Raw genomic sequence first — 24,433 nt, 5'->3', positions numbered from 1 at the left:
TTGAACCCGGGAGGCGGAGGTTGCAATGAGCCGAGACAGTGCCACTGCACTTCAGCCTAAGCAACAGAGTGAGACTTCATCTAGAAAAAAATACAAATAAAAAATAAAAGACATGAACAAAGGCCTGGTTCTTCTAATACCCATTTCTGACACCACATGTCCCAGGAAACATGTGGCCCCAAACAGGCTTCATTTCCTGCTCTCCGGACAGAAGGCCACTCAGTCTTGTTTCCTTTATTTGCATAATGTCAAGAAAAATGAGTCACGCCAGATTGGCATGTGTTAAGTAATATTGGCAAAAGGTTTCCAACTGAGTTTAGAGTATATTTCTTACCAAGGAACAATCACTCACTCAATTGCTGATTTATTACGACGTGACTGTGATTATCTCTCCGGGTCTCAGTTTTCCATCCATGAATCCTTGTGATTTTTAATTTTTCATGTAGGACTGTCATGAGAAGTAAGATTGTTAAATTTCCAGAACAGAAATAAGTAAGGGAAACATCTAAGTGTGACCCCTCCAGAATCGCTCTTGCTTCCAATTTTGTCTGCTGTTAATGGAGGTCAGCAACTAAGGGAAAAAAGGAGAAAACACATTAAAAAAAAAAAAAAAAAAAGCCTGAATGTAAAAATAATTGGACTAGCCTGCCAAGAATAGAAGCCCTAGTGTAGTGGTTCTGAAACTTTTAGAGTCACAGAACTTTGTAGAATCTGATGAAAATCACATCCTGCACACCCCCATGGACATACAAATATATACCTGTCTTTGCAGTCATTTCAGGCGTTCGTGGACCCCTGAAGCCCCACCTAAGGATGCTGTTAAGAACCTCTGCTCTGGAGAATAATAAAATGTTGAGCCTCTGTTTCCTAATCTGTGAAGAGGATATAGCACTCACTCCCAACCAGCTTCGTGGAAGAGAAGGAAGAAGCTACATAGACCTGTGCTGTTAAAACATATTGGTTCTCTGCCTGGCAAACATGTAATATTGATGCAGTTCTATTACCATCATCTGCTACAGTCATTCCCTATTCTGCTTCATGGGATGTAAATTTCTTTGTAAGACAGAAGCAGCCCTGTCTGTGAAATTCCCAAAGCAAACCCTTCTGGTAAGCCAGCACTGTAAGTTTTCATACTTGCCTGTTAGAAATGTAATGAGTCCCCACGGAGACCAAAGGGAAGGCTGGAGGTAGCTCTGCAGGCTCTCAAAGGGTAATAATTGCTGGGGCAGGAACGCACCAAATGATACCCTTGTGGTTTTAAAAGTCAATGTAACTTTCCAAAGAGCCCTCCTTTCTCCCAGAGTAGGTTGCAATATTTGAAAAATTAACAATATTTTAAAAATTCACCCACTGAAACAAAACGTTGAGTTTGGGGAAAAAGTTTCTGATGCATCAGTTAAAAAATAAAAGCTTTTCATGTATCAGTAATATATTAAATAGAATCATCCATTTGGTTCGAGGAACCTAACTGCAATTTCTGTAAATATCACCAGTAAAATAAAGGGATTGGATTAGACTTTGCTATCCTTTAATCTTCCTGGGTTTGCAGATCCTTTCAGAATTAGATATGAGATATAGTTTCTGGCCCCAGAAAATACACATTTACTAGACACGTAACTCTCACATAATTTTACTTGCAATTTGGGGGCTTTACAAAATCCTAGCAGTCCACGTAGACCACTAGGTTCATGAAAGCTAAACTACCCACGCTCTAAGGCCTCTTCTGCCTTGATAGGCTTCAGAGGATTCAGTTCCTTCGCCATTTTGCAGAGCCTCTGCAAAGACAGGAAGGGGCAAAGTTCTCCCTACAACTGCTGTGAAAATAACCATGCTTTAAACACTCAATTTAGGTTATGTTTAGAAAGCGTAGTCCAAATAAGCAGCTCTTCAGGACAATGACATAAAACTACAATTTGACGTTTTTTTTCCTGGAAGACAGGGAATGAGAAGGATGGGAGGCCTGGACAGTGCAAGATGAAGAATGGGATGTGGTCGGAACACGCAGACGGCACAGTCCTTGAAGAAGGGATTGTTAAGGGTCTTGAGAAGGCCTCGGCAAGCAGCAATCTTGCCTCTGTGGGAAGTGGTAAGGGAAGCTACGCGGCTTCTCAACACGCAGAGGGGTTCTTCTGACGGTACCTGTAGCAGGCCTCGCTGCTGGTCATAAACATTTACTGCCCCTCCCTGAAAGAGGATGATATTTCTCCTCCTCCTTGACATTAGGCTTGGCCATGCTATTTGCCCTGGCCAGTGAAATGTACAGAAATGACCTCTCTCACTTCCAGGCAGAAGATCTAAGAGCCAGCTCAAGCTTTACCATGTGCTCCTGTCCACATCCACGAGGCTGGCAGGATTCTAGGTCCACTGCGCCCTCAGTGAAGGGAACGTCGGGCAGCGCTGCAGTCAGCCTCTCAGGCATCAGGTGAAGTGCAAGAAAATATTTTTGATGTTGTAAGCCTGTGAGGTTTTGGAGTTGCTTGTTACTGCCGAAGAGCCAAGACTAATTTCCTGCTGTCCCATCCTCCTTTGGGAAGGAAGAGAGATGGATTACAGCACCAGCCAGCGTCTGCAGGAACTATGTGCATCCTCCTCTTTCCAGCCTTCCCACTCCTGACATGTTAAAACTAAGTGTCAATTTGATTGGGTTGAAGGATGCAAAGTAATGTTCTTGGGTGTGTCTGTGAGGGTATTGCCAAAGGAGATGAACATGTGAGTCAGTGGACTGGGGGAGGCAGACCCACCCTCAGTGTGGGGGGGGCACCATCTAATCAGCTGCCAGCATGGCTAGGATAAAGCAGGCAGAAGCAGGTGGGAGAAGCTGACTTGCTGAGTCTTCTGGCCTTCATCTTTCTCTCGTGCTGGGTGCTTCCTGCCCTTGAACATCAGACTCCAAGTTCTTCGGCTTTTAGACTCTTGAACTCACACCAGTGTCTCTCTCTCTGGCCTTCGGCCACAGACTGAAGGTTACACTGTCGGCTTCCCTACTTTGAGGTTTTGGGACTCAGACTGGCTTTCTTGCTCCTCAGCTGGCAGAGGGCCTATTGTGGGACTTCACCTTGTGACTGTGCGAGTCAATTCTCCTTCATATCGACATCCGTCCTATTAGTCCTGTCCCTTTAGAGAAGCCTAATCCACCTCCTCATCCACTGTGACCCGAGGAACTTCAAAGCTTAGCTAAGAGCCAGTAGCCCATCAGTCATGCCCCCTATAGCAGGTTGAATGATGCCTCCCGAAAACAGATGTCCACATCTTAACCCCCAAATCATGAATGTGACTTAATTTGGAAAGGGAACCTTGCAGATATCATTAAGATTCTCCATATGAAATCATCTTGGATTACCAGGATGTGCCCTGGATCCAAGGACAGGTGTCCTTCTCAGAGATGAAGAGAAGACAGAGGAGATGGAAGCAATGTAGTTACAAACCAAAGAACCCCTAGGACCACCGGGAGCTTATAGACTCAAGGGAGGCTTCTTCCCTAGAGCCTTTGAAGACAGCCTGCAGGCCGGGCACAGTGGCTCACGCCTGTAATCCCAGCACTTTGGAGGTCCAGGCAGGCGGATCACCTGAGGTTGGGAGTTTGAGACCAGCCTAACCAACATGGAGAAACCCTGTCTCTTGAACAATGAGATCACTTGGACACAGGAAGGGGGAACATCACACACCGGGGCCTGTTGTGGGGTGGGGGAAGGGGGAGGGATAGCATTAGGAGATATACCTAATGTAAATGACGAGTTAATGGGTGCAGCACAACAACCTGGCACATGTATACATATGTAACAAACTTGCAACTTGTGCACATGTACCTTAGAACATAAAGTATAATAAAAAATAAAAGTAAAATAAAAAAACAAGAAACCCCGTCTCTACTAAAAATACAAAAATTAGCCAGGCGTGGTGGCGTATGCCTCTAATTCCAGCTACTCGGGAGGCTGAGGCAGGAGAATCACTTGAACCCGGGAGGCCAAGGTTGTGGTGAGCTGAGATCGTGCCATTGTGCTCCAGCCTGGGCAATAAGAGTGAAACTCTGTCTCAAAAAAAAAAAAAAAAAAAAAGAGAGAGAGAGCCTGTGGCCCTGCTAACACCTTGATTTTAGACTTCTGGTCTCCAGACCTCTGAGAGAATAAATTCTGCTGTTTTAAGCCACCCAATGTGTGGTAATTTGTTACAGCGACCATATAAAACTAATAATTTCACTTTCGCAAAATAGCTTTTCTTCATTTGTTCCTCTCTTTGATATACTTCTTAAAGGCAAGAGCTACAAACCAGTATACTAATGGACTGGGGGAAAAGCCTACCTTTCTCTCTGTCCAGTCCCCAGGGCAGGGCCTCAATTCCGTTGAAAGGGAGGGAGAACGTCAGCTCCCAAAACCTGACTGCTGCACTTCCTCTCCAGGGGAGACACCAGCAGTGAGAGGCTGAATCCGTGATTACAGACTATGCAGAAAGTGAGTCTCAAAATAAACAGCTCCTGGAGTCAAAGCTCAGGGGACGATACATACAATTTTGGAGTCTTCAGGACAGAGAGAGAGCATGTAGTTCAACTTCTTCAGGCAGTTTTTAGAGGTACAAGAGGGCAAGGAATTTTGTATATTCGCATATGTTTTTGTGTTATTGAGGACCCTGAGGGCTGGAGAGAGAGAAATCTGTCCAGGTCACAAACTAGGGGCTGAGAGCAATTTCACCACCCAGCGCAGGAGGACTCTTCCTCCACCTCTGGGGTCCTGCCTCTGTGGTGCTGCCCCCAGAATGGGGGCTTTTTACACACAACAGGTCTCACTCACTTAGGTCTTTCATAAGCCCTCAGCTCTCCTGGTCTGGGGACCCCACTCCATGTCATGTTAAACATCTTATCTCATATCAAATGTAATTTTTTCTCTTTAAAAATCTCGTAGTTCTTTTATAATTTTTGCTTCTGAAAGTAATTGCCTATAAACAACTTGCTTGATTTTAGATTTTCCACAGTTTTCAGTAATCATCATACAAACTCAGGAAAATCTAGCCATAGATTATTTTCAGAAGCAATGAAATTTATATGAATGCTACATTTCATAATTAACAAGATTGGCATTATGCTTTCTGCTGTACAGATTTAATTGACATTTTATTAATTTCAGGTTTGCCTTTTAGTGCTTTGATTGGGAAGTGTTTGGGGAAGCCTTCACATGAAGGATGTCAACAGGTGTTAGCAGGTAAGGTAGACAGAACTGGGTGGCAATGCCTGAAATGTCCAGCAAACATCTCAGCTTGTGGGACTGATGTAGGTGAGAGAATAGCAGACGACAGGATTCTAAGCACTGAGCCAGGCACTACCGTATCCATAATCTCCTCTGAGACTTGAAAACCAAGCTGGGGCCAGGTTACAAATGACTTCACATGCCATTCTCCCCACTGCCTGCCACTTGTACCCTGCGCAGCCATTGGGGACATTCCTGGTTCTGGATTCCTGCCTCTGAGCAGCTCTCTAAACATGGGCAGGAGGCCTGTGCTTCCCCACACCCGTTTCCATCTGTTTGTATGGCCCAGAGCCACTTGTGATAGGGCCTTCCTAGGAATAGAAGATAACACCGGCATCATTCCAGGGCCACAGTGGATGGGCTTTCCCTGCCCAGGAAATGACTGCTGCATTGATCTCTGTGACACTCAGGCCGGGGCACCCTTGTGGGGAGGATTCCAGTCTGCATTGCATCAAATACCTAGGAGAGGGAAAAGCCGTGTAAGCCAAGCATATGTTTATTTCATTGAAACGAATAACTCTCACAGGCCACAAACGAGACAGGCAGACAGATGTTTCAAGCGGCACCTCATCAGCTGATTTGAGCCATCATGCGATATCAGTGCACAGAATAATTCTGGAAAGATTCTAGGAAGGGAAGTTGGCTATCTTCAAATCTCCCTCTTTAGGATGAATTTCACAGCAACCGCTTCAGATGGTAGTAGGGACTGATTATCCCCATTTTAAACCTTAGAACAGAAGGACCACTCCCCCAGTGATACCCACCTAGGAACGGAAGAAGCCAAGAAAACCACAACCCAGGTCTTTAACCTCTGAGATCTCTTTTCATTGAGCTTGGCAGAACTGCCACTCCAAAGACTCACAGCCTCTCAAAGAATGGTGGGAGCATGTCAAAAAGACAGAGAAACTGGCTTGAAAGGGCACCTGCTGGTCAAACCTGGGACAATTTATTTATCAAAATAAATAATAATGATAATAGTTGTAACGTTTGAGTAAAATAGAAATCTGTAAGTCCACACTGATACCAACAAATACACAGAAAGAGGAGAAAGCTTTCTTTATAGTAAAATGACAACTGGTAAAAGTAGACATAATGGAATTAGAATCACCATTTAGCAACAATCATAGTGATACTCAGCCAAGAAACATCAGTAGATGTTAGAACTAGTGGGTGAATGTTTAATAAGAAATGGGAAATTTTTATACTTTCAGAGTACCTCCAGCCAAATTCTTATTAACTACAGAGGGAAAAAGAGTAATTTTACAATGAATAGTCCTGACAAATACCACCTCAACTGAATAATCAAAGTGAATATTGGCCGGGAGCGGTGGCTCATGGTTGCAATTTCAGTGCTTTGGGAGGCCAAGACTTGTGGAGCACTTGAGCCGAGGAGTTTGATACCAGCCTGAGTGATATGGCAAAGCCCCATCTCTACAGAAATACAAAAAGTTACCCAGGTGTGGTGGAGTGTACCTGTAGCCCCAGCTACTTGGGAGGCTGAGGTGGGAGGATCACCTGAGCCTGGGAGGTCGAGGTTGTAGGGAGCCGAGATCATGCGACTGCACTCTAGCCTAGGTGACAGAGTGAGACCCAGTCTCAAAAAAAAAAAAACAAAGCAAAATAAAAAACCCCACAGTGAACATCACCAATAATAGGTCATGTTGAAATCATGCCCTACCTGATCAGATGTCAATATCTTGTCAAAAATGCACCTCTCAATCTAATCAGGAGAAAACATTCAACAAACCCAAACTGAGAGACATTCTACAAAATAATCAGCACATCCAATCAAAAGTGTCGGTTAGGAAAGTCAAGGAAAGATCCAGGAACTCTTCTGACTGAAGGACGCTAAAGAGACATGACGATTACATGCAACAGGTGTTCCAGGATTGGGTCCTTTTGCTACAACAAATACTATTTGAATTATTGTCAAAACTAAATGGCATCTGAGGATTAGATGGCAGAAATGTTTTGATTTGAATTTCTTTATTTTGATGATTGCACTAGAATTATGTAGGAGAATGTCCTTGTTTGTAGGAATTACACACTCAAGTGTTTAGGTTCAGGTTAAAAAGTTCTTTGTCTATTTCTGTAGCTCTCCTGTAAGCATGTAATTATTTCAAAATAAACAAAGAAAATTCCCAGACGCGAGTGAAAGCGGGGGATATTAAACGTATTTTTGTCACTTCTTCCAGGAAATAGCCTACCTCCCTCAAGGATAGGGTAGTAACCAAGGACAAGCTGTCAGTTGAGACAGCTTGGTGTGCTTCTAGAAAGCCCTGTTTGCAACAAATGTCTGCAAATCAGTCCTACATCCCAGTAGCTTAAATTTATGAGGCTTCATTGTTTACAGTCAACCTTTAGTTAACAGCAGCTCTTTCATTTTACCTTTACATCTGACTCACTCGATGAAAAAAAACTTCTGAAAAACAAAACACTGAAGAGTTCTGAAATAGCTTCCATCCATAAGAACCTTTTAATAAATGTTTTTTTTAAAAAAAATACAAAATCTAAGTCTGTGATGTCAGTGCTGGTTTCCTTAAAAGAGAGAACAACCAGAAATGAATGTGCTATCATCCATCCAGCACGTAAGATAAACAAAATCAGCACCAGCTTACCACCACACAGAGCAATATACCTTCCTGTTATATCTCCTTGCTGTCTACTGCTTTTCTGCTAAATTCTGCTGAATTTCCAATGAAATGTTATACAGTGTATGACTCTTCTGTCTACCAATGACTGGCTCGCCCTCCCTCACTCCCTCTCTCCTTCCCTCCCTTCTTCATTGTCTTCATGCACGTGGGGAGATCAGAAAGTGTGTTTTTCTTACAAACCTTAGGAAAACTATAACACCTAGCGAACCTATAATTAAACTTAATATAACCTGGGAAAGGCAGAAGAAAAAGAAAATGAAGATTGTGAATCAGATGAGACAGGCAGTTAGCACGTCTCCATTTCCTTTGGGAAAGGCGAGTAAAGTCTGCAGACGTCAAGTTCTCTCTGTATGCTGTGCCTAACTTGGATCTGTATTTCAACTCTCCTTTCCCAAAGAAATGCCATGTCCTAGGGATGCTTGGAGCACTTCCGCAGCATTCCACAGGAAGCTGCAATGACCCTCCATCCTCTTCAACTAGAACAGGCTGTCTCCAACTCACAATCTCACTATGTCCCAAAAGTTCTTTTTCTTTTTTTTTTTTTTTTTTTCGAGACGGAGTCTTGCTCTGTCGACCAGGCTGGAGTGCAGTGGCGCAATCTCGGCTCACTGCAACCTCCGCCTCCCGGGTTCAAGTGATTCTCCTGCCTCAGCCTCCCGAGTAACTGGGACCACAGGTGTGTGCCACCATGCCTGGCTAATTTTTTGTATTTTCAGTAGAGACAGGGTTTCACTGTGTTAGCCAGGATGGTCTCGATGTCCTGACCTCATTATCTACCCGCCTTGGCCTCTCAAAGTGCTGGGATTACAGGCGTGAGCCACCGCCCCCATCCCCAAAAGTTCTTTATTTTAAAGTATCATTTAGAGATTGGCAATAATGTTACAAATTATAATTAGATTTCCCAACTAGTCACAAAACTCCCCATAATTAGCATATAATGTAACCAATACATACACAAGCTAATGTAACCAAGCGTGTGCGTCGCCCCCCCCACACAGCCTTCCACATACACAAAACAAAAACAATAATAGAAAAAAATGCGTAGTATATCCCCTACATCATGCATCAACAAGCGTCTATGGGCTAGCCTGGGAATCTAACCAACATTTTTACATTGATTCACTAGGAAAAAGAAAATTGAATCCAATTTAGAACTCAGGCCTTTGGATACATTCCTTTCTTATCCCATAGTTCCTTCTCCCATCACATCTCACCCTGCAACCCCACGCCACCTCATCCCTGACAAGTAATGAATACTCTTCTCAGCTTCTCAGGCCAGAGCTACCTCTTGAAAAGGAAACCTCATTCCACAGAGGCCTTCACTGTACCTCACACACACACACACACACAGACATACGCACAGACACACAAACTCAGAATGACTAAGGTGGCATTTTCAGGTGGTGACTGTGAGACAAGCATCCATAGTTCAGAGGTTACATTAACATAAGTGATGCATGTTCACAAGCAGCCCCTTCGCTTAGAATTCTGATCTGAACAAGAACATGGTGAGGGGGTCATGCTAAGCCAAGCTCTCGTTCATTCCCATAGATAGAGACCCCAGGCCTATACTCAGTTTTATGATACTATACTATGATCACTGTCTTGCTGTAATTTTGTTTTCTCATTTCTGGCATAATCTGTTTCATTGAACACAGAAAATATGACATGTGGGCAGAAAATGAGGCTTAAAAAGAAATTTAGGAAAGCAAATATCATTTGACATTTTGCCACTAGATACGAATTTCATTTAGGACAGGTTTCTAGTGAGACTTGGTGAAATTCTCTTGTTTAAAACATCTGTAGAATAGTCTAATTATCCTGATGATGAGGAAAAGAAACAAGAAGAGGGAGGAGAAGACCTAAATAGCCGTTGGTACCAACTCGTTGCTGTAACCACACACAGCTATAAATTTATTAGATGTGACACGATTTAAGTTTCAAAAAATGAAAAGAGCATTGCCAGGATGATGTCACTGAAAGTAAAAATGTCCTTGAAATTCTTATTCTGTGACAAAAAATGAGGGCAAATCTGTCTGGTATTCTCTCTCCTTGTTCTTCTTCAAGACAAAGTTTCTAAAATAATCTCAGACGTGGTGTAACATTTGCCAGACAGCTGTTCTAGGGAATGCCAAGAAGATAATCCTTGGGTCTATCATCGTCTTTTGTATTTTTTCTTCCTTCAGTGCATTCTGGGTTCAGGCCAGCACATAGATGCCATGGTCAGAAAGTTTAGAAAGTCTCTCTAGGGAGACTTGATGTCTCTGGAGGCCTTTTATGCCGATTTTACTGGCCTCATTGAGAAGGCAATTTCTTGACTTCCTGGCAAAGGGATTGACCTTAACTGTGTTTCTAGAGGGCAAATGTCTGTTGAGATGAAGCCGTGGCTGAGGCTCACACTCAGGGATGCATCTGATCTGAATCCTCTCTCTCCATCCCTGAGAAAGGTCCCATGGACGGTGAGTGAAACTCTGAACCAGGAATTATAGATTTGTTCATCTTAGAACTAGAAAAAGACCCTAGAGGACATCTAGCTTAGCACTCTCCCTTCCAACCTATTGGTGACCCCCACTGTCCAACGGAAATGAGTTTTCTAGAAAACAAAATTCTTTTTCCCAATAAACATGTTCAAAATCTCATGCATATTTTAATACTTATGGCTTCATGTTTCATTTGAATGGGCGTGATGATTCAATTGGGGGCAGAGAGAAAAAGAATCTTGTGTGTTTACACAAACCTGGTATAAAATCCTGAGGTCAACCCTTCCCTCAAATCTTCAAAACACAGTTCTCTGATGCTGCTGCTGCTTAAATCTTCGTCATGTGTCAGAGAAGAAAAAAGACTGTTACTAGAAGAGGAGACAGAGGGGCATGCACTATGGACATGGGACTGGAAAACAGACACTGATCTGAGGCAGAGGCAACGTGAGAAACATTCATAGCTGTCTTTCAGGTCCCGACAGATGGACCCAGGAAGCCAGATTTCTGGCCGTGGGGAAATTGTTCTCTTGTCACCAGGCTTTCTCCAGTTCTACCATGAAATAGGCTAGTGTATTAGTTCGTTAGCATTGCCATAACAAAAAGCCACAGACTGGATGGCTTAAACAACAAAAACTAATTTTCTCTCAGTCCTGGAGGCTGGAAGTCCAAGATCCAGGTGTCAGCAGGCTTGTTTCTTCTGAGGTCTCCGGACTTGTGACGGCCAGCTGCCTTTTTGCTGTGTCCTCACATGATCTTTCTCCCCTACGACACTTGTGGTATCTCCTTTTGTGCCCAATTTCCTCTTCTTATAAGTAAGGATGCACCCGTAGTCCCAGCTACTGGGGAGGCTGAGGCAGGAGAATCACTTGAACCTGGGAGGCAGAGGTGGCAGTGAGCCGAGATCGTGCCGCTGCCCTTCGGCGTGGTGACACAGCGAGACTCTGTCTCAAAAAAATAAATAAATAAGGAAGGACACCAGTCGGATTGGATGAGGGCCCACTGACATGGCCTCATTTTTCACTTATTCACTGCTTTCAAGGCCTTATCTCCGAATACAATCATATTGGGGGCACTGTGGGTCAGGGTTTCCATACATTAATTTTTAATTTTCTAATAGCCATGCTGAAAAGAAGTTTGAAAAACAAGTGGACTTAATTTTAAAATATCCTTTAACTCAATATATTCAAAATACCATCATTTCAATACGTAATCAGCATTTAAGAACTGTGAATGAGCTATTCTACATTCCCGTTGCCACACCACGTCTTCAGACGCTGGTGACTGTTTCATGCTTACGGCACATCTCAATACGTCTCAATATCTCAGGCTTATGGCCACATTCCCGGTGCTCAGCGGCCACATGTGGCTGTGCAGATGTAGGGAGTGGCCAGGTCTACGGTGGCCCAGGAGATTAACTGTGTTCTGCTCCAGTCTGAAGTCTGAGGGTTTACTGAATGAGTAGGATGGGCCTGCAAGGAAAAAGATATCATGAGGTCCTCAAGAGCAGTCAGTGCCTTCTGGGATCTTTATGGAACTCCTAGAGTGGCCTAGAGACTTGTGAATGGGGCCCTGTCACCCCGGTGCCTTTCAAAACTCCAGACCTTATGGGCTAACCAAGGATGTGGCTCAGGAGCAGAGCAGCCCAAGAAGGACATCGACCATCCTCATGCCTCTCAGCTCTGACTTGGCAAATAACGCAAAAAAGAATCCTTACCTCAGCCCTCCATTCTTTCACTGACTGGTCCAGTTATTGAAGCCCATGCTTAAATGGGCTTAAATCATCTTTGGGAGAGCCAAGTGGATGCTCATCCACCCCCATCCCAGAGCTGTGCAACCCTGTGGCCTTTTGCCCATTTTACACTGGGAGAAACATCACATATCCAACACCACCCTCACTTTACTGATGGAGAAAGTGATACTCAGGAACTCACCACACAGCAAGTTATTGACAGAGCTAATTCTAGGACCTTGACCCCCCAGTTTTGAGTCTGGTGCTTGTGCAGTCTGCCATGTGCTGCATTTTGGAAGCTATGAGTGATGGATTCCAGCATCCCTACCTTGAAAAAGCTCACAACAGACAGGGGAAGATACTGGTAACACAGATACAGAAGCACCAGGACGCCTTCCAGCTTCGGGTTCTGGTTCATGGTTCCATCACCCTCTTGGTTACATCTGGTGTCCCCTTCCTCAAGTCCCTCCTCCAGTAAGCAGGTCACTACCCCTTTCATCTCAGCAAGTTTCTGTGCTTCAATTTCCTCACCAGAGGATGGAGGTAATCACAGAACTTATTCCTGGGGTACATATGGGAATTAAGTAAGTTAGTATTTCTAAAGCAACTAAAATAGTGCCTGGCACAGAGTGAGCATAATAATCAGTGTTTTGTTAAAATGCTGGATTAGTAAACAGCCTCCTAGTTTTGTTCGCCTCCTCTAATATCAAACATTCTTGCTAAGACACAAGGCTTCTACCACCTGCCAAGCTCACATTGCCTGTAGTAGTAGTTCTCAAAGGTTAGTTCGCACAAGAATTTCCTGGGGTGCTTGGAAACAATGCAAATGTATGAGCCACTCCCTGAATTCCGCTTTAGGAGGTCTGAGGTGGAGCTCAGAAATCTACATTTTCAACATGTATCCACAAGGGATTTGGGTGTAGGTGGTCTGACACCACAGTTTGAGAAAGAGAGGCCTTCTAGGTAAAGCCCACCTTTAGCATGGCATTCACCGACGCGGACCATCTGGCCCTTGTCCACCATCCCAGCCTCACTGCTCAAAACCCATGCCCTAATCCTACAGGCCAGACCTGCATCAAGAAAAATAAAAAGCCACATTGCATTTCTCCATATGTCTGCTGTGTTACATGAGAGTAGAAAAAATAGCTGAGTTACACCCGGCGAAGTCTTGGTGGTCATGCCTCGGGGTTGCCATGGGAACCACATCTGTGTGACTTACCCCAGAGTGAGAGGAAAAGCTGAGAGGGACACACGCACCTTGTTTCTGAGTTTCTGTTCTTTTTCTGAATTGGAGAGACCAGACCTGTACCTGGTATCTAGCTGGATTCCAGGCGTGCGCCACCACACCCGGCTAATTTTTGTATTTTTAGTAGAGACGGGGTTTCACCATGTTGATCAGGCTGGTCTTGAACTCCTGACCTCCAATGCTCCACCCGCCTCAGTCTCCCAAAGGGCTGAGATTACAGGCATGAGCCACCACTCCTGGCCTCTAAGAATCTTACAATATCCTTTTTTTTCCTATTTTAAAATCCAAGCACATTTAAAATTTTTTGAGTCAAACCAAAAGAAGTCCCTGTTAATTTTCAGTGAAGAAACCTTCCTTCTTGTTGGATTTCAGATCAGATCCATTTTTTCTTTTGTATCTAAACTTGACTTCCTCAACCACTAGAAGAGCAAACTCCATTCTCTGCCTGTATGAAGTTGAATAGCATCATTCAACAAGCACGTCGATCCAGAATCTTACAATGTGAACTTATTTGGAAATAGGGTATTTGTAAATGTAATTAAAATATACTTTAAGATGAAGTCATACTGGATTGAAGTGGGCCCTAAATCTAATATCCTTAAGAAAGAAGAAAAACATACAGAGAAGGAAGTGCTGTGTGAGGTCACAGACACACAAGGAAGCCATGTTGACAACAGAGGCAGAGACTGGAAGGGTGCGGCGGCAAGTCAAGGATTGCTGGCTTCCGGCAAGTCAAGGATTGCTGGCTTCCATGAGAAGCTAGGAAGAGGGAGGGAAGGATTCTTCCCTGGAGCCTTCTGAGGGAGTATGGGCTGTGGATACCTGGGCTTCTGGCCTCCGGAACCGTAAGAGTACACATGTCTGCTGTGTTTTCTTTCTTTCTTCCTTCCTTCCTTCCTTTCTTCCTTTCTTTCTCTCTCTCTCTCTTTCTTTCTGTCTTTCTTTTTTTTCTTTCTTTCTTTTCTTTCTTTCTTTCTTTCTTTCTTTCTTTTTTTAGACAGAGTCTCTCTCTGTCATCAGGCTGGAGTGCACTGGCACGACCTCAGCTCACTGCAACCTCTGACTCCTCAGTTCAAGGGATTCTCCTGCCTCAGCCTCCCAGGTAGCTGGGACTACAGGTGCCCGCCACCACACCCAGCTAATTTTTGTATTTTTAGTAGAGATAGGGTTTCACCATGTTGGCCAGATGGTCTCGATCTCTTGACCTCTTGATCCGCCCCCCTCGGCCTCCCAAAGTACTGGGATTACAGACATGAGCCACCACCCCCAGCTGCATGTCTGCTATTTTAAGCCACCTTGTTTGTGGTCATTTGTCACAGCAGGCCCAGGAACAAAGCAGCCCAATGGGCCCCTTCCCGAGGACAAAGCGTGCATATTCTGCAGGTTCTCAGGTTGATCACTGGACAACCATCAGGTCAGTTAAGCATGAAAATATCACTAGGATAGCTCAGATAATAGAATACTGTGAAAAGCAGCTTTACTTTTGAATCACAGAATTTCTTTAAGCAAAGCCATTTTGGGCTGGAGTTAGAGTGCCCTGCCGGAACTAAGTCCTTCTTTTGATAACAGCATTCCAGTTTGTTCTAGGGGACTTCTCTCTCCTTATTGTGTGCAGTTTCAGTGGGGTTGTCCCTTGATATCCCCTACCCAAGGAGCTGCCATATGACCTAAGCTTTGCTGCCTCGACTTCTTCTGGGATTTTGTCTTGGACAGAGTGAGACCAGAAGGAAGAGCTGCAGGCCATCCATCAGCTGCTGAGCCCTCAAGGGACTGTCCACCAGGACCTGCTGCAGGATGCTGGGTGTTAACCAAGGTTAACATGGTTAAAACCACGTAGGAGAACAATGGTTCTCCTACTGCATCCTCTGAAAGCCTTCCCCTTCTGCTTGACACAGTTTTTATTGCCTGCAACCAAAAACTGTAATGAAGACACTTGCCTGCCTGCACCCAACCCACCCTAAACCCCCTCATCCTCAAAGGCAGAGGGAGGATAGAAGAGAATTCCTGAGAGTGATGAAATGTCACAATTGCCCCCCACCCGCATCCTACACACACACGCGCGCGCACACACACACACACACACACGGTGACATCTGTTGCAAAAGTGCTGCCAAAAATATAATCATTGTGTTTTTTCCGTGTGCCTTGAATTTAGGTCTTTAATATAAATTCATTTCAGAAATCAATACAGTGCTAGACAAGTTTCTCATTTCTTCTTTCTACCGGAAAAAACTCATGACGTAACTTGGTGGGTTTTCCTTCTCTCCATATGCGTCTTTTGCTGTAGGTTTAGTGTTAAAGCTTCTACGCAATCATAGTGGCTATATTCGTTACCACTTGAAGTACATTTTCCCCTCTCTTTTTCTGTTGTTTTGATCTTTCGTTTTCACTGAAAACATTTGTTACAAGATCCCTAACGTCTCTTGTAGCAATAGATTCGATGTAAATTATAAATAAATAAATAGGCATTCATAGAGAGATCAAGTGATCACAAACCTTACCAAGTGAGATCCATAAGTGATAGAAATTTAGCTTTCAGAAGCATTTCATTTATTCCATGGACAAAGTTGAATTGGGATCAGGAAGAACATGTAGCACCAAAATACATGTACAGGAATACACCCCACCCTGTCTTCTTGAATGTTTCTGGCATTTTCATGCTACCCCCAAACTCTGACACCATTACCTTCAAAGACCTGCTGAAATAGGTCCTGCAAGTGTCCAGCAGCATACGCAAAATAAAACAGAAAAATTCCTAAGCTGACAGTCAGAGATCCTGGGGGCAAAAAGCCATGCCACACCCTCGCCTCTCACCAGAAACACGTGAAAAGCACAGGTCACGTTGGTCTTTTTCTGTTTTGTTCTCATATTGTTGAACTGAATTGATGTGTTCACCAGGAAGAGCCGGCCCATCAGGAAGGTACTTCTTTGGGTGACTCCATTTGGCCAGAGAAAAGTGATCTTTGTTTTCCAACCCTTTCTCCTGTCCCAAGGGCCTGAAAATAACACCAACACCAACTTCTCTCAAATCCGAGGAGCTATTGTACAAACTTGAATAAGTCAGTTACTCTTTCTTTGCCTTAGGGAGGAGGGAAAAAAAAGAAACAAAACAAAACATAGGCAGGACTCTTAGCATAAACCAGACCAGGGACCTGAAAAGATTAATATTTTCCAAGGTCAGATGAAAGATGGTACATAAATGCAAAATGGCTCACTGTACATTATTAAATTTCTATTACACTTGAATTAGTTAGAGAGTGACATTTTGACTGTTTCCTCTGTGTAATGCTCATAGCTCCACCTGCCTGACATTTCCTTCCTCTCTCAGGTCCACATAGAGCAGGTCCCACTGTGTAGGAGAGAGGCCACCCTGCAGAATTTCAAAACACACACCAGGGGAGGCCGTTGCTGAGGCACATGCGGGAAGTTTCAAACCCTCACAGATATCAAGAGGTTAATCGCCCCCAGGGCTTGATCACTGAAGAACTACCCAAGGAAGAACAGAGAAAGTTCTTCATAAAAAAAAGAAAAAGAATTCCAAATCCTTTCACCTCCTTATAGCCCTCAGGAACAAAAACTCATTGAATAACCAAGTAGACACGTCCCTCCTGATTTGAGTGGCCACTCGGAGAAAAAGCACAACAATTAAAAGCTTAGCACCCATTGTCCAGAAGAAATGCAGAGAACAGAAAGTGTACTGGTAAGGGGGAGAAGGGTGCCAAGAACGGAGATTTATGAAAAAGAAAAGGGAGACAAAGAAAAGAAAAGGCAATGACCTCAAACAAACATAACCTTTACTGCACAGAAGCTAGTGACAGGCAGGATGTGGAGGAGGTGCCCAGGCCCCATCCCCACCCTTCACTCGGGTCACCGCCAGAGGTTCAGAGGGCATGTGTTTGACACTGGGCAGGCTCTAGCACTTACCTCACTGTAGAAGAACTAGCTGAAGCACACCGAATGCAGATGCTTCTGTCTTGGATAGATCCAAGGGCCATTATTACCTGCCCAGAGTCCCTGAGGATCTTATTATTATGCGGTGAAAGGAGGAGGGACTTCGCCCCCTAACCTGGAGCTATGGTATTGTAGTGTCATAAAACAGTGGTGTTAGCAGCCAGCCCTGAAGCTCAGTCATCAGCAGCTCTGCCCACGGGAGCCAGTGGTTTTTGTTTTCCCTGAAAGGACCCCAAGTGGCAGAGAAAAATGAAATCAGACCCCCAGTTACAAGCCAGAAAGGGTCCTGCATATTCTATACACTCATCCCAGCCTCCCTCTTGCTTACCCCCAAACTCAAATATTACCTAAAGCCTAATGTTGAGCTTAAAAATGCATGCAGAAGCCAGACATAGTGGCTTACACCTGTAATCCAGGCACTTTGGGAGGCCAAGGTGGGTGGATCACCTGAGGTCAGGAGTCCGAGACTAGCCTGACCAACATGGTAAGACCCAGTCTCTACTAAAAATACAAAAAATTAGCCGGGTGTGGTGGTGCACACCTGTAGTCTCAGCTACTCAAGAGGCTGAGACATGAGAATCGCTTGAACTTGGGAGGCAGAGATTGCAGTAAGCCAAGATTGTACCACTGCACTCCAGCCTGGGCAACAAAGTGAGACACTGTCTCAAAAAGAAAAAAAAAAAAGCATGCAGAATTTACATCCTACAACATTATAATGTATCTTTGTATCTTCGTTTTACTATCTAAATATTTCAAATTACTTACCACTAAGTAAACGTATCCCATAAAGATATGACAAGTTTATCCTGTGGTTTAATGTACTTCCCTGGGCCACCACTCCAAAAGGGAACCATGTAACCCAGTTTGAAGAGCCCGGTCTTAAACAATCACTTCTCCGGAAGAAGCAAAGATCTGGCAATCAGTCTGTAGACACATCTGAGCAGCTGCCCTATTTGTGTGTGTGTGCATGTGTGCGTGCGTGTACATGTGTGTATGTGTGTGTAGATGTGAATGTGTGTGTACGTGTGTTTGTGTATGTGTGTATGTGTATGTGTGTATGTGTATATGTGTGTACGTGTGTGTATGTATGTGTGTATATGTGTATATGTGTGTGTATGTGTATGTGTATATGTGCGTGTATGTGTGTGTGTATGTGTGTATGTGTGTGTATGTGTATGTGCATCCATGTATCTGTGTGTATGTGGATATGTGGATGTGTGTATGTGTGTGTATGTATGTGTTTGTGTGTATGTGTGTGTTTGTGTGTATGTGTGTGTGTGTTTGTGTGTATGTGTGTGTTTGTGGTGTGTGTTTGTGTATATGTATGTGCGTGTATGTGTCTGTGTGTCTGTGTCTGTATGTGTGTGCATGTGTGTGCATGTGTGTGTATATGCTTGTGTATGTATGCGTGCGTGTGTGTGTGTGTGTTTAACAATAAAGGTTTTTGACAGATGAGCAACATTCCTATCACTCGGTGCAAAAGTTGAAGCTTCTTCGGTGCTCATGTTTAATCCTCCCCAATTTTAAAATGGCCTCCAAAATTCTGCATCATCTGGCCTGTCCCCAACTCTCCAACCTCATCTCACATTGCCATCGTCCCCTAGATAGCTGTGTTCTAGCTCTGCTTCCACCCTCATCCTAAAAGTAGTGCCTGCCTTGCTGCAGATTCTTCTACTTCAGTAAGAAGTAAACGGTTCCACTCTTGGTCCAGGTGTCTTAGACCCTTCTCTAATAGCCTGCCTAGGATCCCTGTCTAGGACTTGCTCTCTCAGGGGCCTTCGTGCCACCAGTCCTTCCTCCTGCCACCCTCACTCTACAAATACTATGGTTGCCCTCCCCAAGACCCATCCTCTCTTTCCTCTCCTTCAGAGCAGCTATACCAGTCTCATACAACTGATCCCATCCTAACTCCAAGATTTAAATTAATCATTTAGATTAATGCGTAATCCATTTCCTCTTTCTACAGTTCAAAGGTAGGCACATGACTTCAGATCATGCAGTCAGACAAAAACCCAGGACTTCTGTTTGATGGTTAGAGGATGAACAATCAGCTCTCTTTCTTTCTCAGCACATGGCACAGCAAAGCAAGTCACCTGGAGAGTCTTAGCAGACAACCTGTAACCAAAGTAGGAGCCTGTCTTAGGGTAAAGCTGACACACAGAAGCTGGAGCAGAGAAGGCAAAGGAAACTGGGTCATTGGTTACATCCCCAAGCTACAAAATTAAAACAATGTTAAGACTTACTCTCTAAAATATTTATTTCTAAGAGTCAGCACACACCATCCTTATTTAAGGCAGTTTTATTTGGGATACAATAATAGATACATTTCCTGCCCATATAGAGTTTACAGTTCAGTCAGGGAGAGAGAAAGTACATGATACCATGAACTGGAGGGAATATTTTGGATACTAAACGGCATAAAGCTGGACCAGTTAATCCAAACTCGGAATCTAAATGTGGAAGAACTGACCAAGATTTGATGGGTGGAAGGCAGGCAATACGATGGGAGGAAGAAAAATAAGAGAAAGGGTATGGAGTTTCACACAGAGAGAACAATATGTGCAAAGTCTTGAAGTAAGAGAGAACACGGTGCATTCATGTGACTAAAAATTGTCTCATGATTTGGTCCTTCTTAGAAAGCAGCCGCCAAGAACTTGGTTATCCTGGATCCTGCCAGTCTCCATCACTTTTAAATTAATTGCAGCCTGATGGCCAGACCCTGGTGCCATCTTCAGCCACAGATGTTCTTGCATGAGCAGTACTAGCAGAGGCAGCAGGTACTGACCCACTGGGAGCCACACACAGGTATCTGCACCCCACCCCATTCTCCTAGTATTAGCCTGATACTTCCAGCAATCCACCTGCTCCCAATCCTCCTTACCAGCCAGGATCTGCATATGAAGATATCAGGTCAGAGAATTTCAGTGGTACTCAGTGATAGTCTATCTTCATCATTCGTGGATTCTATATTTGCAAATCCACCTCTTTGTAGTCCTGAAGTCCATACTCATGGTGATGCAGGACAGGCAAGCCCTAAAATAGAGGCTTATCCCAGGAGGGTTCTTGGCTTCATCCAGGAAGAATTCAAGGGTGAATCGGCAGTGTTAAACAGCAACTTTGAAGCAGCAGCGTACAGCAGCAGCAGAGGTACTGCTTTTTGCAGAACAAGAATACCCTATATGCTGTGTGCCCAGAGTACCAGCTCAGAGGCAGTTCTGCACTCATATTTATACACACTTTTAACTATATGCAAATTAAGGGGCGGTTTATGTAGAAAATTCTAGAATGAGAGTGGCAACTCCCGGGTTGCCATGCTAAGGGGCAGTAACTTTTGGGTGTCGCCATGGCAATGGTAAACTGACAGGGCACACTGGCCGGTATGTCTCATGGGGAGATGCTTCTGCCCCTGACCTGTTTTAGCTAGTACTCAATTTGCTCCAGTGTCCAAGCCCCACCTCCAGAGTCAAGTTCCGTCTCCTACCTCCATGGCTCTTTCAAGGTAATTCCTGGACCTGCACAAACAGGTGAAATACTTGAGGCCCACGATGCATGCATTCCCGGCTGAGGTCAAGCAAGGTGGTGCTCCACCTTCTCATTTTGTCTATCATACTGTAAACAAGTGTCTTTTCTGCAGTCCATTTCATGCCATATTTTTTGCGTGTTTATGCTTTTCTTGGTGATTTAACTGTTTAAAATGGTCCCCAAGCAGATTGCTGATGTGTTATCTAGTGTTTTAAGTGCAAGAAGGCTGTGATGTGCCTTAGGGAGCAAATCATGTGTGTGTTAGATAAGTTTCATTCAGGCAGAGTTATAATGCTTTTGACTATGAGTTCATTGTTAAGGAACCAACAGTGTATTTAAATATGGTGTCTTTAAGCAGAAACACCCACAAAACAAGTTTGTATGTTGATCATTCACAAAAATGTTGTGACTAGTGGCTCACAGAAACTGAAGCCTGTATTTCCTCTAGAAGCAATGGCTCAGTTTTGCTAATTCAATGCTTATAGCCATTTTATATAATAGAATATAATTACTGTGAATAATTAGAATAGAGCAGGGTGCAGTGGCTCACACCTGTAATCCCAGCACTTTGGGAGGCTGAGGTGGGTGGATCACATGAGGTCAGGAGTTCAAGACTAGCCTGGCCAACATGGTGAAACCCCGTCTCTATTAAAAATACAAAAATTAGTCAGGTGTGGTGGCAGGTGTCTGTAATCCCAGCTACTTGGGAGGCTGAGGCAGGAGAATCACTTGAACCTGGGAGCCAGATGTTGCAGTGAGCCAAGATCATGCCACTGCACTCCAGCCTGGGCAACAGTGTGAGACTCATCTCAAAAAAAAAAAAAAAAAAGAAATAGAAGAGACTCTATAGATTTATACAGGACATGGACTAGGGGCTGTCTCTCTAGCTCAGACAAAGGTGTGATCCTATATGAGTTAGTATAAGTGCACTGCTGTTGCAAATGGACCCCAAAATTCATAACAATCCAATGAATGTTTACTTCTTAGTCTTATATCATTTTTGAGCTGGTGAATGAGCCAGCCCAGGGGCTCTCCTCCACTCAGCTCCACAGGAATCAAGGCTGGATGAACACTGTCATTATAATAAATGGCTTTCAAGGGTAGCCTGTGCATTATCCTTATTTGTCCAAGACAGTAAAAAACACATAGGAGTGAACCTGAGACGTTTTGATGAACCAGGCCTGGAGGTGGTGCCCATCACTCCTACTCATGTTCCATTGGCTACAACTCAGTCACATGACCATGCCTAGCTGCAAGGGCGTATGGGAAATATATTTTGTATGGTGACAAGGAAGACGAGAACAAGATGGCCTTGGCTGCTAGTAGTCTCTGCCATAGTTTGTTTTAAGGACTCATACTGAGTCAGGTTCAGACCGAGACCTACAATTGCCCCAGGAAGATCCATAATTTGCTCCCTTCCCTTCAGTTCTTCTTGAAATCTTTGTTCAGTGTTTATTTTGAGGTGAAACCGAGATCTATGGGGGGATTGGGAGGAAGAGAGTTGCCCCTTGACCTGTGGAAATACTGTTCAAACCCTTATTCTGATTCTTGAGCCATCTTCAGAGGTGATGAAGATGTCTAGCCCCTCCCTAAGGCTACCTCAAAGTGTAGCATTTTCCTAATCCTCATGTAAATCAGCACCTACAGGTGCAACACAGCTCAAAGCCAGAGGGACAATCCATAGGCCCCTATGAAGAGTTAGCTCTGGGACCACGTATCTCCCATGGGAAATACTCAGGTCTATAAGCCCAAGGCCTCACTGTGAGAACACCTGGCTCTGGGCAGGGCATTCTGGGACCTCAAGGCTTTGCCTGGCCAGATCTAACTTTAGATGTCTGGGCCCCTTGCCACACTATGAGGCCAGCTGTGAGGGACCTGTGTGAGAGGGAACCTTGGTGAAAATGGCCTGAGCAAGAGCAGGGAATGGGGGACCTCATCTCCAGCCCACATCCTGAGGAGGAGGAAGCCTCTGTGCTTTGGAAGCATCTATAAGACTTCGTGTAACCAAGGGTCACCCTTGAGGTGTCCTTGCCTTATTGCTCCCATGTACCCTACTGAAGAAAAAGGAACAAAGACAGGTGATGGCCCACGAAATGGAGCTGCAGAATCTGTCCTCCCCCTCTTGTATCGCTCCTGGCTGCCAACAAACAGACTCCTGTTCTATAAGCTAGCAGCTCCGTGAGGTCTGAAAATAATCCCTGAAAGAAAAAAAAGTGGGAATAATAACAATTTTATGTTGAATGCTAGGCACTATGATTAATATGTGATATATGTTGTTGTACTGAGTTCTCAACATGACCTGGGAGTTAGGTACTTTAATCTCCACCCAGTTAACAAGGAAACTAAGGCTCAAAGGAGTTAAATAACCTTGTCCATGTTCACACTGCCAGAAAGTGGTTGAGTCAGTACCTCCCGTCTGACTGCAAAGCCTGTATTCTTAATCTCTGAGCTCTGTGACCCTGACCACATTGGTCACTTGCTGGGCGGGGCAGAGAAAGCCCTAGCTGCCTATACCTTCTTGTACCTGCAGCCCTTCCCCTCCACAGCGGGGACCTGTCTCATGCTGACAGCCTGCCAGAGTGACCCATCACCTCTACGTATTCGCCACACTCTTTCTGAACCTTTTCTGTCCAGTCAGCTTCCAAGCCGCTCTTGGGCATGAGTGTCATCCCAGTGCACCTGATAAGTCCCAGGTGCTCTGCCTGAGCCTGCCCACCAGCTGCCTCAGCTCCATCATTGAAAAGAGGTGTCTCCAGGATGTGAAAGGGAGCCTCAGGTGGCAGAGCTCTCTCCTCCTTGTGCACTTCACTTCAGGTGACTCCTGGAGAGACTTGGAACTGTATCATATCTCGGGACTGGTGGCTTCTGCTCATCTCCCCACTGGGGCTCAAAAGGTAATATGATCCATCAACCACAGACGTGCATTACTAGCCCAGTATCAAGCCAAGGGTCTGGCCAATGCTTTCACCTGGCAGGCTGCCATTAGAGGCTGCCTGAACAACACAGACATGCAGCCTTGATCTTCACCTGTGCAAACAGCCTACGTGGCACAGCTGAGCCCCGGACAGGAGGGATGAACCGGGAGTTTCTCTTTTTTTTTTTTTTTTTCCTTTTTTATTTATTTATTTATTTATTTATTTATTTATTTATTTATTTTTGAGACAGAGTCTCACTTTGTCACCCAAGCTGGAATGCAGTGGCGCAATCTTGGCTCACTGCGACCTCCGCCTCCCTGGCTCTAACGATTCTCCTGCCTCCTAAGTAGCCGGGATTACAGGCACCCGCCACCACGCCCAGCTAATTTTGTATTTTTAGTAGAGACGGGGTTTCGCCATGTTGGCCAGGCTGGTCTCGAACTCCTGACCTCAAGTGATCCGTCTGCCTCGGCCTCTCAGAGTGCTGGGATTACAGGTGTGAGCCACCATACCCCGGCGGAGTTTCTCTTACGCCACCCACACCTCCCTGCTGCTTGGCCCAAGACAACAGCCTCCCTACTCCGAATCTACATTTTCCCGCTTTTATTAAGGAAAAGAATAGTCCTTAGGGGTGTGCCACGCTAAACTTTTCTGGAGGAAATAAGGAAAGTAATAACATGTTAAACTGTGGGTTCTGTG

General features: G+C 44.6%; 1 long non-coding RNA gene across 1 annotated transcript in view; it reads right to left on the bottom strand.

The window, feature by feature from the left end:
• Positions 1-9,505: 9,505 nt before the first annotated feature.
• Positions 9,506-24,433, bottom strand: part of LOC107128772 (uncharacterized) — a 41,604-nt gene continuing 26,676 nt past the window's right edge. The window contains exon 4 of the long non-coding RNA XR_010584857.1: positions 9,506-11,840. This is a non-coding gene — a long non-coding RNA (uncharacterized lncRNA). The remainder of the gene's footprint in view (positions 11,841-24,433) is intronic.

Source organism: Macaca fascicularis, chromosome 2 (assembly GCF_037993035.2).
Source record: "Macaca fascicularis isolate 582-1 chromosome 2, T2T-MFA8v1.1".
Lineage (NCBI taxonomy): Eukaryota > Metazoa > Chordata > Mammalia > Primates > Cercopithecidae > Macaca > Macaca fascicularis.
This window is presented reverse-complemented; position numbering and strand designations above follow the sequence as displayed.